Below are 14901 nucleotides of genomic sequence, written 5' to 3'. Positions count from 1 at the left end.
CCTCCTGTTACTGCTCGGGTAGAGGTGCCTTTGTCTAACTTCAGGAACACCTGGAACTTCTTTTTACACGTGTACGACAGCAGGTCATGTTTCACGAGTCACTTCTTGTGTCATTTACCCACTAGTCTGTCTGTATGTGGAAGGCATATCTCGTGAACTGCTTATCTTATTGATTTTGCACTTAGCATGTATATCCTTAGTGGTCCAGGGATGTGCAGTGTCAAATTTGGTGTGATTTGTACACAAGAAGGTTCAGTGTTATTAAAAATTTGATAGACGGATGATAAGCGCTCTGTAGCAGTCAGTGGGGAAGGGGCAGTGTGCCTTTAATCTGCAGACTCAGTTGAACATTTCTTCTCCTACGGCCTCTGATAAACCACCGCAGCGGTCGGCAACTGGCTCCCTGCGGCCAGTAAAAACCCTTTTTGATTGTCTGATAACTTTACTTCACCATATCGGACCGACACAGACATTCACCAGCTAATCTTTGTCATGGCAACGACGTTCATAGAATCGCTCCCTCTTTAACAAGTTGCATTCAGAGTAAAAGCACAATATTCGTTCTGTTGCTGTAATGTCATGGAGCTGAATTACAGAGCTTTTATTTTGAAATGTTGTGAACTTGGGTATGGGTAAAGCATTCAAACTCACATATAAGCCACACACCTGAACAATAATAAGGCAAATTCAGTTTCATTTTAGGCACTGCATTGACTGTAGATGAACCAGGTAGGATGAACACGAAGTTTTCTCACTTCACTCTGCACCATAGACTGTTTATAAAAAGCTCTTCACACAACGTCCAGCACACAAACAATAAAAAGTGACAGTACATTGTAGAACTGTTAGAGGAGGACTCACTAATAACAAGGAATAATTCTGAAGTAGCTCTGGAGCATCAACACAGGAGAAGCAAACAGACAGGTTTAGAACGGGCACTACACTTTTACTTATAATTTATGAATTCAGTTTGTCATAATTCATTAAGAATAATAAATCAGTGAATGACAGGAGACAGAAACATAGCTGTGAAACTGTATGATAAACACCGTCAAGACTGTTTTTCTTATACTTAATAAGAATCCGCATATGTTAAAACCTGTGGTCTAATTATGTCTAATTGATCTGTGTAATAACAGCGACTTGTTGAAGCCGAAAATGGAAAAAACAAGCCGTGTCACAGTGGAGTCGAGATTCAAAACATGGAGCAGCCACATAAACAACCAGCAATCTTTATTATTTCCTTTTTTTTTGTGGACATGCAGCTCTTATTCCCTCACTACACCGCGGCAGTTATTGGACTGTGGGAGAGCAGAAGCTTGGCAGTACACATATTAGATTACCTCCTGTATTCGGTAACGCGGGAGACACAACTTCAAGCCTGGACGCAGAAATTAATGAGAGAAGCAATCTAGCAGGACCGATTGGATGTTTAAGCAAACAGTGTGAATTAGAGTGTGTCACGCAGCTCACTACATGGGCTTCCGCGCCCGCAGGTGACGTATTCAATGGAAGCCCATCTCGTCTCAGGCGGACCCTGATGAAGGCCAGCGTCCCTTGGCAGAGCAACGACAACATGACATCTGAAAGAAACATTTCACTCAGCATGAAACTACATTTTCAAATTCGAAATTAAAAAATCAAGCTATAATTTATTTTGTTTCTTGCTCTGTAATTCAGGAAAAGCATAGTCTTGACGATTTTCATGTGAACGCATCTATTTGGCTTTTCTTTCTTTCTTTCTTTCTTTCTTTCTTTCATTCTTTCTTTCTTTCTTTCTTTCATTCTTTCTCTCTCACTCAAACAGCGATTCGAGCTCTCTGCAATTTCTGAGGGCTTCATCGTTCTTAACACTGCAGGGCCTCTCTTTCTCCGGAGCAATCTCCTGGTGCACGTAGATAATGTATGTTTCATTTTCACTTTGGCTGCACAGACAGAGAAAAGATTTGCTGACAATCAAAATGAACCACATGAATGCCACACGTCAACAAAATAAATAAAAGACTGCAAACACTGTTGGCGAGCAGTGAAATAAAGGGCTGCGATGTCAGCGGTGGAGTTATGGTTTTTACATTTATCATTATGAGAATATTTGGATTACTGCCCACCTTGAAATCTGTTTTGTTGGGAGAAAAACCTTCTAAATCATTTTTTCCCCCTTTTATTTTTTTTTTTAAGGCTGGCTTGCTGTTTTAAAGCAGTATAACAGCGAGTTTGCTCCATTTTTTTTTTGAACAAACCACTAATCCCTTGCATTTAAATGAGCCATTTTACACCTTGTGTCTTTCATCTTGAGCTTCAGTTCTCTCACCATCTGTGGCCGCGCAGCTTCAAACGGGCATAAGAATAAACAAGATGCCGTTCTACTGTACTGCTTATATTCACATTTACTCTTAAATGATTGGTTTGTGAAGTGCGGTTGAGGAGTGTAGGGTATAAGTGTATAAGGTGCTCAATTAAAATGTGTTTTTGTGTGGGTGCAGGGGGGGGGGGCAAAGTACACGTTGGCTTTGTTTTCTTAAATCCAGGTTTTACTCATTTCTGTATCACTTTACCTTGACTCCTACCCAGTTAGCATTTATATATGCACACTAAAAGGTTTATGATGCACTCAAATGTAGCTGTACTCACATAGAGGAACATGTCTGTTGAAAATGATGACATCATCAAATGAAGGTATATTTTATATGATTATATCTGTGGTTTATTATCCATCAGCCCACACCTACGGCTGCTCAAAGGAGAATTTGCAGTTGTTGACAAATGCATTAATACACAATGACTTACAAATTAATTAAATGTTTACATACTGCTTATAAATACTAAATAACAGGGGTCAAAGTGTTACTGATTATTCTGATTAAAGATTCATGTCTGATCTGTAGCGGCATATGTCGCCCACAACAGCTTGCATACATAAGAAGGCCCCGCTTCTCTCTCAGCCGATTAACGCAGGTATCTGCAGAGTCTAATTTGAGTGTAATTACTGACGCCAGATCCACTGTGGTTAGCTTGATTAAATCTCTCACAACCAGCACCAGCCGGCTGCAACACAACAAAACAAACGTATGTGCCCCTGAGCACTTCAAACTGGCTTGTTGAAACTCTGTCACCGGAGCAGTCTGTTTATGCAAATAAAAAAAGGATCAGGGGAGTCGGAGATGATCCGAATGCGACGGACACACACACACACACACACACACACACACACACACGCATTGCCATTAAGAATAAAAGTATGAGGCAATGAAAAGTGTATTTTGATGGAAGCGCTGTCGCTTACAAACAGGTCAGCTTGGGTCCTCACTCTCCCGCCCTGGTCACATACATTAAAGGGTCTTGTCAGATTTTTAGAGGCCTATTGGCACAACCTTCACATGCATACATAAAGGCAGATGACAAGGCGGCTTCGAACACTTCCAAGGCTGGTGTACTTTTTTACAATGCACGACTGTAAAGATGCCACTGTTGATTTGCTGGCACTCTTCGTCAGAGCCCACGGCTGCCATGAACCTTGTTTAGCCCTCATTTACAACCACGCCATAGGCGACACAGTCAGTCACAACGTATGCAAGGTTTCTCTGTTAATTTGTCTTATGATGTTGCCAAATCGACTTATAATCTATCAGCGTGTTCCACAAGAAGCTCTTCATCACTGTGATCACAGAGAGGCCACATGATGTAGGTGAGCCTTGTTGCACACCCACCGCGGATGTAATTACGGAGGATCTGTGACACGTGTCGTCACGCTAGATATTTCATTGCGGTGTAACAGGAAACAAATATTGGTTCACAATTATTTGTGGATGTTTAACCGAGTCCGAAGGGAAATTTATGGCGTATTGCTGCCATGCGGAGGCTAATAGAAGCTTGTTGTTTCCAGTCTCACAGCTCAGCTTCGAAGGGATCGTCACCTCTCAATCTCCACACCACAGCATGTAGAAGCCCATGATTAACTTAATAGTTATAACAAATAAAGAATCAGTACCATAGCTTTTTACGATTTCACCTCTTATATGTCTGTTTGATTTTAAGCAGGATTATGCCAGAACAAATGGGCATATTCCCATTACCCATTACATTTTGGTGTGGATCCAGGAATTCACATTGGGAGATTATCAGGGGACTGTGAGAAAGAACAAAAAGTTGCATTGATGCTTATCCTCATCTTTTCACCGCTGCAATACAATAACAGAAATTTCCATAGCTATCACTAATAATAATAACCATAATAATAATCATCAATCATAATACTCATTGTCATAAAAGTTAATTTAGGGTGTTCACTGCCCCGTCCACTGGTGGTGAAGCAGAATCAGGTCAACGTTCAATTGTTATTGTTTCATTTTATTGTTGTGGGTCTGATATTTTAACTATTTTTGGTTTTTGCTTTGCTTTGAGGAGGGAACTGGCCCAATGCGGCTGCTCTCAGACCCAGAGGAGGGGGCCAGTCAGTTTGTTTCAAGTGTGGTAGAGGTTGAAAAGAGATAAAGGTTAATCATGCCGTTCTAGTATTCATATTATTTTCCTTTGAATCAGCCCTGTGATGATCGTTGATTATCTCCTCAACTAGCAATTAAAAGGTTTTGTGCTGCAGCCTGTTTTGTTATTTGGAATCGATAGAGTAGCACACACATGAGTGAATTAAATATTAAAAACAAATGTACACATATATATATATCACACAGTTTATTATTAGTGTTTAAAACTTGAGCAGAAATCACAGATTCTCTCCTGTGACTCAAACAGCAAACAACCCGACTCTCCGACTCCTCCACGCAATCTCAGTGCAACATGTAGCGCTGAGCTGCGGCCAAAGCAGATTAAACTGAAAGAGGCAGTAATTACCCCATCTGATGAATCCTGGCAGAACGCTCTCACCAGCACTGTAACATATAACTCATGTCAAACGTGCATTGGTAGGTTTGAAAGTAATGATTCATTAGGAGCTATTTATAATGGGCAACAGCGGGACACAGAAGGGGCTGCTCACATTTACCTGCATGAGGTGCACGGGCAATAATTGCGTCAGGAAATTACGTTGTTGTGTGCAGGCCATTAAAAGAGTAATGAATTCGATCTGAGCACATGTGGCTGTAGGGGTGTATTGTTATGAACCTCAACACAGCGGGTCTCTTCGTGCCGTAGGCGTAATGCTGCCTCACATGGCTGACAGGTACGATGAGTTAGAGCAATGTGGCAAAGGGGGATATTGTATAAAGTCCTGTAGCAACTTCACAAACTATGTAAGTCAAATGTGACATGTAGTCCCTCGTCGTGGGAGCCGCTGCATGAGAGGCTTCGTTTGAAAAATTGTTACAATGTCAATTTAGGACTGTTTGCGTGCAGGGTTTTCCATGAATTTTAAACAAATTGACCCGTACATGCTGCAGACTGTTCATTATGTGTTCACCCGATATGTTAGTGTGTCTCTCGCAGGCAGGGATCGACACTTTGTGCTTCATCTAGAGTCCACGATGCTTTAATTATCGCAGGGGGGGGGCGTGCGTGCTGTTTCATCCATTTCCCATGTGCTTTATCAAATGTGTGGACGGATGTTGTTCTAAGTGACCACGCTTGTTTGGGAAGTGCTGACCCAACCAGCCGCCGGATTAGCTGAAGTTTGGCTCCACGGCGGCTCTTTCGATCACCATGCTAATCAGCCGCCTCTCTGTTTCCCCATATTGCGTCGCCGCTGGACGGCCTTTTGCACACCTCCATAGCGATCTCCCTCAGGTATCAGGGTGGACTGTAAGACGCATAACATTTACATACCATGTGCAATGAGGCGGGAGAATTAGGTGTCCATTATGTAGCAAGTGGCCGTGAATAACTAAGATATCAAACAGTTATTCAGATAAGATATTGCTCTCTACCAGGTAAAATACCATCCACTCAGGTCTCATAGGACTCACAGGCAACCTCCTGCTCCAGCCTGTGTCTTAACATCAAAAGTGATTTATCTTCCCTCCCGTAAAGTGCTGCAACCGCGCGGTACTGTGGCGTTCGAGAGATTCAAGGATTCAGATTAAGTCGAAGATGCAGCGGTGATAGCGGCCGGCTCGCTCAGCCTCGGCAATATCCTGGTCACTGCCAATCAAACACTGCCAAAGGCTATGGTGACCTTTCAGAGGGGGAGATGCACAGCTTCTCCTTTGTTGATTTCTATTTCTTGTGTTTGTATTTTGTCTTTCAGAAAAATCTTCAAAGACACATTGCCAAATATATACGCCCCAATGAGAGATGAGAATCATCTGAGGAGCAGTTTTCACTCTCTAACTTCTAAAGGAAAACAAAGCCACATGGATATAATCAGCTGGTGACATGTACCTGTTACACAATTAGCAGCTTATTGCCTAACAGCTTCACAATGAGAGCTGAGAGTTACTCTCCAGATGTTTGTGCACCGTAGAGTCACGTCACTCATCAAGGCAGAACAATGTGAAGCTAACAGGTGATTAACAAAAGGACTGTTGTTCAGAAGCTCATGTGGTGTCTTTCATTTTGAGGGGGGCTGAAACTCGTGTAATCAAAAAACGTATAGAAACGCCTGCATCGTCATTTCTCTGTCACCTTTATTCGATTTGATCACTTCTCTGGGGTTTCAGATATAGAGGAGGACTTGAGACGTACTGAGGATATTTGTCTAGTTTATTTACAATTGTTGTGTAGGGACCGTGCTGTATCGTGACACTAATCTGTGAACGACTGTTGGACCAGGCTTTATAAAAAGCAATCAAAAAGTTTGCGTAGGGTACAGCATCTTAAAATATTTTATAAATTAGAATTTCAGAAATTCACATGTATTCTATTTACAGATACAATATGTCTTCACGCATTATATTACTTTGGAATAACAACACAAAACTGAAATCGATGCTTAAGGCTCTGACAGGAGTGCACTCCACCTCTCGGCCATTGTTTGGTCCAGCCCCCCCACCCCCCAAGACCCTCAAAGGGATAAGCGGGATGGATGGATGGATGGATGGATAGCAACGTTTTTTGGGTTCCATCAAAACCACCAAATGTTTTTCTGTCACCACTCCCTGAGCCTTTTCAAACTGTCTGTGAGGGAGAAAAAAACATCACCCACTGTCCATTCATTACTTATGACTGGAATTCACTGTTTCTCCGTGGTTACCAGGTGAAGCACTACGTTTTTCACTTGAGATGCTGTAACACACACTGGAAGCTTACATAGCAGATGGAAATATGTCTGAAAGGGGGCCTTAGCAGAATACTGATTGGACCCTGGGATTAAGTTGGCTTTAAGGCAGGGATGAGCTCTACATCTTCATCCTTATCCTGCGCAGTGCCTCCATCCTGCCTGTGGGTTTGTCTCTGTCACTGCTTACCTGTGTGCTGTGTTGCAGCAATGTTACAGTATGTTGTTATTATAACTTATCTTTCAGTGCAATGCTTTCATTGAGAATTTGAAAAAAAACTATTGGGTTGATGATGGAAAATGATCCTCATCTGCACCTTGCATGTAATTTTAAATAAATAAATTGCCAGCGAAAAAGGTTAAAGCGCGAGGCCAGCTTTTAAAAAAAATAAACTAGTCACTTAATAACAATGCTTACAATGAATATGACGGTTTGTTTTCAGAATTTTATTTTTATTTTTTGAAGAACACAATGTGCTTGAACAGGGAAACATCTATAAAATAAACTCAATGATGTGTGGCTTTGAATCAAAGCTATAGAGCTGACAGTAAACAAGCAATGACTGACATGTACAACTTACTGAATCAGGATCTGTGCATGGATCCTGGACATATAATTGGCCCCTCTGTGTGTAAGTTTCGGCCCCTTTATGGCCCCCGATTAAGAAAAGTCCTTGATCTACCACTGTATAGGTACCACTTAGATCCTGACGTCAACAGTATTGAACAGCCAAAACTGATACATACAGTGATTTTCTTAATGTAAGTGAATGAATCGTGTTGTGAGGCTGGTGGAATGAATTGTGCTGCAGCTAAAAGGAATAGTTTGACATTTTGGGGATCGCACATTAAGTTCTTGCCGTGAGATAGTTGAAAAATATTGATGCTTCTCTCATATCTATGGTACAGCAGAGTGCATGTGCCTGTGATGAAGAAGCCTCCAATCGAAGCTGTCTCGTGAATTTGTCTCCCTAATTATGTTTAAACCCCATTTGGAGCCAAACTAAGAACCTAATGCATGTGCACCTTTTAGGTATTTGGCAGAATATTCACAAATGGAGAGAAATTAGAAACCTTCAAGTCACTAAATGATAATGTGTTTTGCCGATGCCAGAAACTAGAAACCCTCTGAATTCTGTCACAGCAACAAAAGGAAAGGTCAGGACGAAAGCTGGATTCTTCTGTTGATCTCACTCCGAAATCCTGTCTGTCAGGTTTATTGCCGCGGCAGATGGATTTCTGATTATCAAAGCGAGAAGAATAAAAGCTCCTTGTCACCTTAAGGCAGAGTGTGAGAAGTGACGAGTAATTCTCAATACACAAGATGTATTTTTACTGTCAGTGCACAGCACAGAGTTCTGTACGTTCTGTGAATATCATCTGGTATAAATAAAGTTGTTTTTAAAAAAAAAAAACGGTGACGGTAAGTGGAGTCAGACTGCACAGTGGTTCTCCTTTCCTAACTCCTTACGTCTTCTCCTTCACATCTTTCCTTGACCTTTGCGGCGTTTTCCTTCGGGGTAAAGCCCTAGCTGTTCGGAAAGGAGATTATTTGGACTTTCCGAATGCAGCCTTGTGGGAGTGCATGTTAATTGGACGCAGGAAGTATTTCCTTCCGCCTCTCCTTGACCACCTGTGGCATTCAAAGTGCTCACAGAGCGACCATGAGTGGAAGGCAGCCCACACATTCTCTCGTTGGATGGTTTAGTGTGATCTTTATGGAGTGAGGCAGAGAGTGAGCGTTGGGCCACAGGATGGAAGTGAAGTGAGTCTCATCACAGTTCTGTTCACTTCAGAGAGAATCACAATCAGAGAAAACTGTATTGATCCCTGCAGGGAAGTTGCTTTGGTAGAATTTCTCAGCGTGCAGTTAAAAAAAAAAGAAAGTTAAAATGACTATTACTGAAACAGAAAAAGAATTAATACACATTAAGTGAACGGAAAAATATAGAAATGCAAATGTACAAAAAGCAAGATGAGCAAGGTAGAATCACAGTGCAGACAAAAGTGCAAAAAACTTCCAAAGAATAGATTTTCTATAATTTATCAGTAAATTAGTTTGATGTGCAAAGGTAAAGTCAATACTAATGTTGGTGGATTAAAAGTGAATTAACTACACTACAGAAAAAAATATTATGAAGTTATTGGTGGGAGCAGATTGTGAAAGTTCAGGTGAAAGTGGGATCCTGCTTTTAAAATATGATTATTACATTAAATCTTTTAGGAGTCTTTCCTCATTATATCTTCACTATTGTCTTTTCACCACAACCATAATCTTTGTCTTCTCTAATCTTGTGTACTGTGCTTGCTATGTGCAGATATCGTAATAGGCACTGCACCTATAACTAGAATACCACTCAGTAGAGCACATACCTCCACCAAGGCCCGACAGTCCCCTGATGAAACCTCATTTAAATTAACCAGATCCAGATTTTTATTATGATCTACATCAAATTGCAAAACACACAAAACACAGCTTTTCAAAGGATAAAGTCATGAATCTGGCTTGAGAGGGACAAATGTTAACTTTTTGATGGGGTGAGTCCGCCATTCAGAGATAGAACTGTTCTTTGCATTTACATCCTCGCTCTACTGACCTCTTAGATTCTGATAATGCTGTGTTCAGATCAGCAGACGGAGGACAGCTGAAGACAACAAGACAAAGGCACAACGCTTTCATTCACAGTGTCGTCTTCAAATGTGTTACGCACACGCAGTTTGTTTTGTCCATAATGATTAATTGTGTTACAAACATACTGTATGTAGGTGGGTCTGGAGGAGTTTCCAGCTTGTTTTCACATGTTGTTTTTGGATCGTTTCTTTGCTGCCTCATTATCTCTAATCAAAATAAAACAGTCACACCCCTTCACCTTGTGCATGACTCATTCTGTTGTAGAATTTATTTTGATAAAGTAAATGCAACTAAATTTAGAGAAGTATTCAGTGTTCATCTACATTCTTTGTTGTAGTTATCCTGGAGATGTGCTTGATTAGAGTCCATCTGTTGTAAAACAAATAGACTAGAAGTAGATTAGAAAGACACACACTTGAATATAAAGTGTGTTGATGCATGTCAGCACAAAAATTCAAGGTATGAAATTCAGACACCAGGCACTGCCCATCTCCTGGATAATACAGGATCTGCCAGGAATAATGGGATAAACTGCTCAAATCCAAGTGTGCAAAGCCTGTGGAGACTTACCCAAGAAGACTCTGAGCTGTAGTTGCTGCCGAAGGAGCCTCTGCAAATTAATTCAGGGTCTGACTACTTTTGTAATTAAGAGATTTTGAGTTTTCGTTTGCAAAAATGTCCCCAAAAAATTAGTTTTCACTGTGTCATTGTGCATAACTGAGTGTAGATTAGGGGAAAAAACACCACTAAGCCTACAACACATTTGCTGTTTCTCAATTCAGAGGCTGCCTCCTTCAAAAGCTGCATCTGAAGACCGACTGTGCCTCAGCGGCATGATTAGCATGTCCCATTTCGAAGGCTTCTTCAAATGCAGCTAACAGATATGTTCTTCCATTCCCAAGAAACAAAGGCTCCAATGGGTGGATCCTTCTCGGGCGAAACTAACCTTGGATTCGTTGCACTTTAGTAACAAACCATTTTCCAAACAGCTAACAGCACAAATGTTAAAAAGCCAAGAGGCATTAAAACGTTCTCATTGGGTCCAACTGCAGCTTTGTTGCTAGGTGACACCAGTAAGGGCGCGACCAGCTGATGAAGTCATCTATAGCCTAGACCGTCTTATTTTGGTTCGGCCTTGGCGGTCTACAGGGCCAACGAAGACCACCTCCTTCTAGGGCCACGTAGACTGAATCCTGTGAAGGAGGTGGCCCCTGAATTGGGACACAGCAAACGAGTGCAACATGTGAAGGGGTCTAAATACTATCTGAAGCCATTGCACTTCACATCGCTAAATAATATTCATCCCAGGTGAGCGTAGCTGCTGGAGCCGTTACTGGGGGATAGTTTTCTGACCGGCAACTATTTTATCGACTGGTTTACTGAGTGGGTCCCCTGAGTCCCTTTGGCATTTTCGAGCTCATTTTCTGGCTGAGTGCAGGTATGGACAAAGGTAAGACTCAGCCTGAAAGTGTAAGTGGGAAAAAAAAAAACAGTGCAGTGTGGAAGATAGTCAAATCTGCAGCATCTCCTCTTCGGGAAACACCATTACCCCACCAGCTGTTTCCCTGTCGGTTATACCGCTGCCATGCAATCTGCACATCTTTCATGTGGAATAACCTTGTTTGTCCCATCTCACGCGATACATTCACAACAGCTTGCCAAATGATTAAAAAGAGGCAGAGGAGTGAGAGGGAAAAAAAACGATAATGTGTCATCTTGCCTGGTTTGTGACCACATCCCCATTTTAATCTTTCATTAATCATACTGGGTGTCACTTTTGCAGCAGATGTGTTGAGCAACAGTTTAAAATCAAGTCTGTGTCAAAAGAGTCACAGAGAGGGAGTCAGGAAATTGGGAATAAAACTAAAAATGTGATGGGTAAGGGACAAACCCACATTTTCCTCCCATGAATATCTACTTAAATTGACTGCAAAGGGTAGAAATGAACCCATGATGCATGACTGGATGATATTTTTCAGGATTAGAGATTAATTATGAGGATAATTGCTTTTGTTCGTGAACTGGGGGTTATGTAAAATGATGAGGCCTTTCAGAGCAGATTCCCCCCCCTGTCCTGAAATCCTGTTAATAATTTTGGGGTTGTAACTTCGGAGGATTAGAGCTAATGGAGCACATTTATCTACATGTCTACACGTCTAGTTATAAGACAGTGCTTGACATGTTAAAATTATTCCTGGTTATTAGAAAAAGGTTATTAGTTGGAGATAATACAATGAAATAATGATAATATAATTTCAGTAATAACCTGATGTATTTGTTTAAAGGAATATTTCACCATTTGCAGAGAAATCGGAAGATGATCACTTTAGTGAATAGTTTTAAGAATACTTCTTATAGTAATTAGGATACTTATACATATAGTATAAGTATGTACTTGATTTATCTGTATGTCTGTGTGTGTTTAATGTCTACGAATTATCCCGGTCTCGACAAGACTACCTGTTTAAATAAAAGATTTTTAAAAAGTTAATTATTTCTCCAGAGGAGAACTTCAAACTGTCGTCAGTTCCTTTGAACTGTTGAGTTATGAACATGGCCACTGTACCAAAGCAAGTGCTTTGTTGTACACTACATGTGTACATCAGTGGGGTTAAGACAGAGACCGAATCTCCTTGATCAGCTGGTCCTAAAAGCATTTCAGAAAGTTTTGCCCGATCAAAAGAGTTGAAAAACAAAAAAGTTGTGTGCAGCATGGAGGTGAAAATGAGGAACCATCTCCAAAGACCAAAGCAGAAAATAAGGAACTCCTTATGTTGCCTGTGTCTCTGCTTGGCAGCACACCCTGCTCGGTCCCAAAGCACAGGACAGACGGGGGATAAGAGGGAGAAAGTCTTTAGCTGTCAAACAGTTTTTTTTGGTGTGTGTTTGTTATGATGGATGGTGCAGAATGAATGCCATGATGTGTGTCTCAGGGAGTGCTGTGTTGTGACCAGCGGGGTCGCTCATCGATTCCCAGCCATCTCCACTAAACCACTAATAAGACACTTGGCATTTTCCTTGGTGCTGGATTACTCCCTTTGTGAGCTTCCTCTACCCCTCTCAGTTATTGGAGTGTGAGTGTGAGCATGTTTCTGTCTGTGTCTGTATTCCCGCATCAGTGCAAAAGTGTGTGTGATAGCATTATGTCTGTTGTGTTTAGTGTGAAGCGTGTGCACATTTCTGGAGCTTTGTGTGCGTGTCTGTACATACATATGTGCATATGTCAGGAAGAGACAGATTACGTGGCATGAGGCTGTGTTTGTGCGCCACTTGCTGAAGGGCGGGGAGAGAAAAGGCCACTGTGAGGAGACGGGTTTAGATGAAAATGTTGCCTCGGAAGCTGTTTAAGACTCGGGGAGGTTTGATTCCCCCTGGTGAGACCCCGGAATGTCATCTGACTCGGATGAGCATCATCAGTAGGGTACAGTCTGACGTCTAAGAAGGGGGATTATATGCAATGTTGGTGATGAGATCAGTGCAGACAGATGGAGTATTTATTCAAGCGAGAAGTTGGAGGAACCAAGTCAAATTGACATTGAAGCCGAGTGCACTGTGTGTTCATTCTTAACTCCGCTGCCAACTGCTTTAAAGCTGCTTCAAGCTGGAACTGCCGTAAAATCGAATATCTACCTATCGACTCTACAAACGTCTGTCAGCCTTTCTGTCTGTATGTGGAACCAAGATCTCACAAACCGCTTATTGAATCGGCTGCACTTGGCATGTCTACTGTGCATTGCCAGATAAAATGTAGTTTAGAGTTTGATGCTAATTTAGACACACAATATGTTCAATAGATATCAAAATTGAATAAAGTGCCGACCAGCTCTCTGTAGGAGTGGGGGTGCGGAGTTGAACTTGTCTTCTTCTACGTCCTCTGATTAACTACAGCAGTGGTCGGCAACTGGGTCAATCCGCCTGTCAAAATCGCCTCCATATCATTTTGATCTTTTGATTTGTTTTATTTCACCATATCGGAATGATACAGACATTCACGGGATTCGCCCGGTGCTGATCTCCGTAATGGCAACGACATTTGTGGAATCACTTCCTGTTTGGAAATTTGTCTTCAAAGTAAAAGCTCAATGTTCGTTTTATTGCCTATATGAAGATAATAGCAGCAGTTTAGTCAATCATTCAAACCTATATATGAGCCACACACGTGAACAGTAATAAAGCAAATTCAGTTTAGTTTAATAAAGAACACAGATTATAAAATCTTGATCGTAGGTAAACCAGGTAGGATGAACACAAAGTCTTCTAACTTCACTCTGCACCATAGACTGTTTATTAAAAGCTCTGCACACATCGTCCAGCACACGAACAATAGAAAGTGACAGCTTGTTGTCGAACTGTTTGAGGAGGACTCACAAATGACAAGGATTCATTCTCAAGTAGTTCCAAACAGGCAGGTTTAGAACGGGCAGTGCACTGGTTTGAATAAATTAGGTAAATAAATTAGCACTCAGCAGTATTCATACTTCATGATATTTGTCATACAGGCCACTTAGCTTATTAACAGTTTGTCCAGTGTTTCATACAGCACTTTGTTCTGTCTTTTAAGTGCCTCCACTTGCTTATGTTCAACTGAGAGCGCACAAATACATCTGTAGTTACAAAAGAGTCCAAAGCACCACTCACATGGGCCTGAAAAAAAGAAATACAATAACCCCGGGGCCGGGTATCTCAAGGCCAGCGACCCCCATGGTAATAAATTTGTCTGAGGAAAAACGATGACAAATAAAGGCCTTTAAATGTTCCTATTTTCTCTACACGTCAGAAAGAATTGATGTCTCGCCGCGCGGCGCCACAAATTACCCCCAGAGAGAAAAAAACAGCTCAGTGCAGACAGCTGAATGTGGGGGATCCACTCCCTCAGGTGAAGTCGTATTCAGACTGATAGGCTTGTGTGGAATTCAGTGAACCTGACGGCACCTTCCACCCACAGGGCTCGACTCCCTCCTTACTGGTGCAGACATCTTCAGGGAATATTTCTACCCAACTATTTTTGACGTTTATATATATATATTTTTTTTACTTGTTTCATGGAGAGCTGCTGCTTCTGCTGCCTTCTCAATTACAGATGTCTTTTACACGACATGCCCCC

The sequence above is a fragment of the Hippoglossus stenolepis genome, chromosome 13 (genome assembly GCF_022539355.2).
Source record: "Hippoglossus stenolepis isolate QCI-W04-F060 chromosome 13, HSTE1.2, whole genome shotgun sequence".
NCBI lineage: Eukaryota > Metazoa > Chordata > Actinopteri > Pleuronectiformes > Pleuronectidae > Hippoglossus > Hippoglossus stenolepis.
This window is presented reverse-complemented; position numbering follows the sequence as displayed.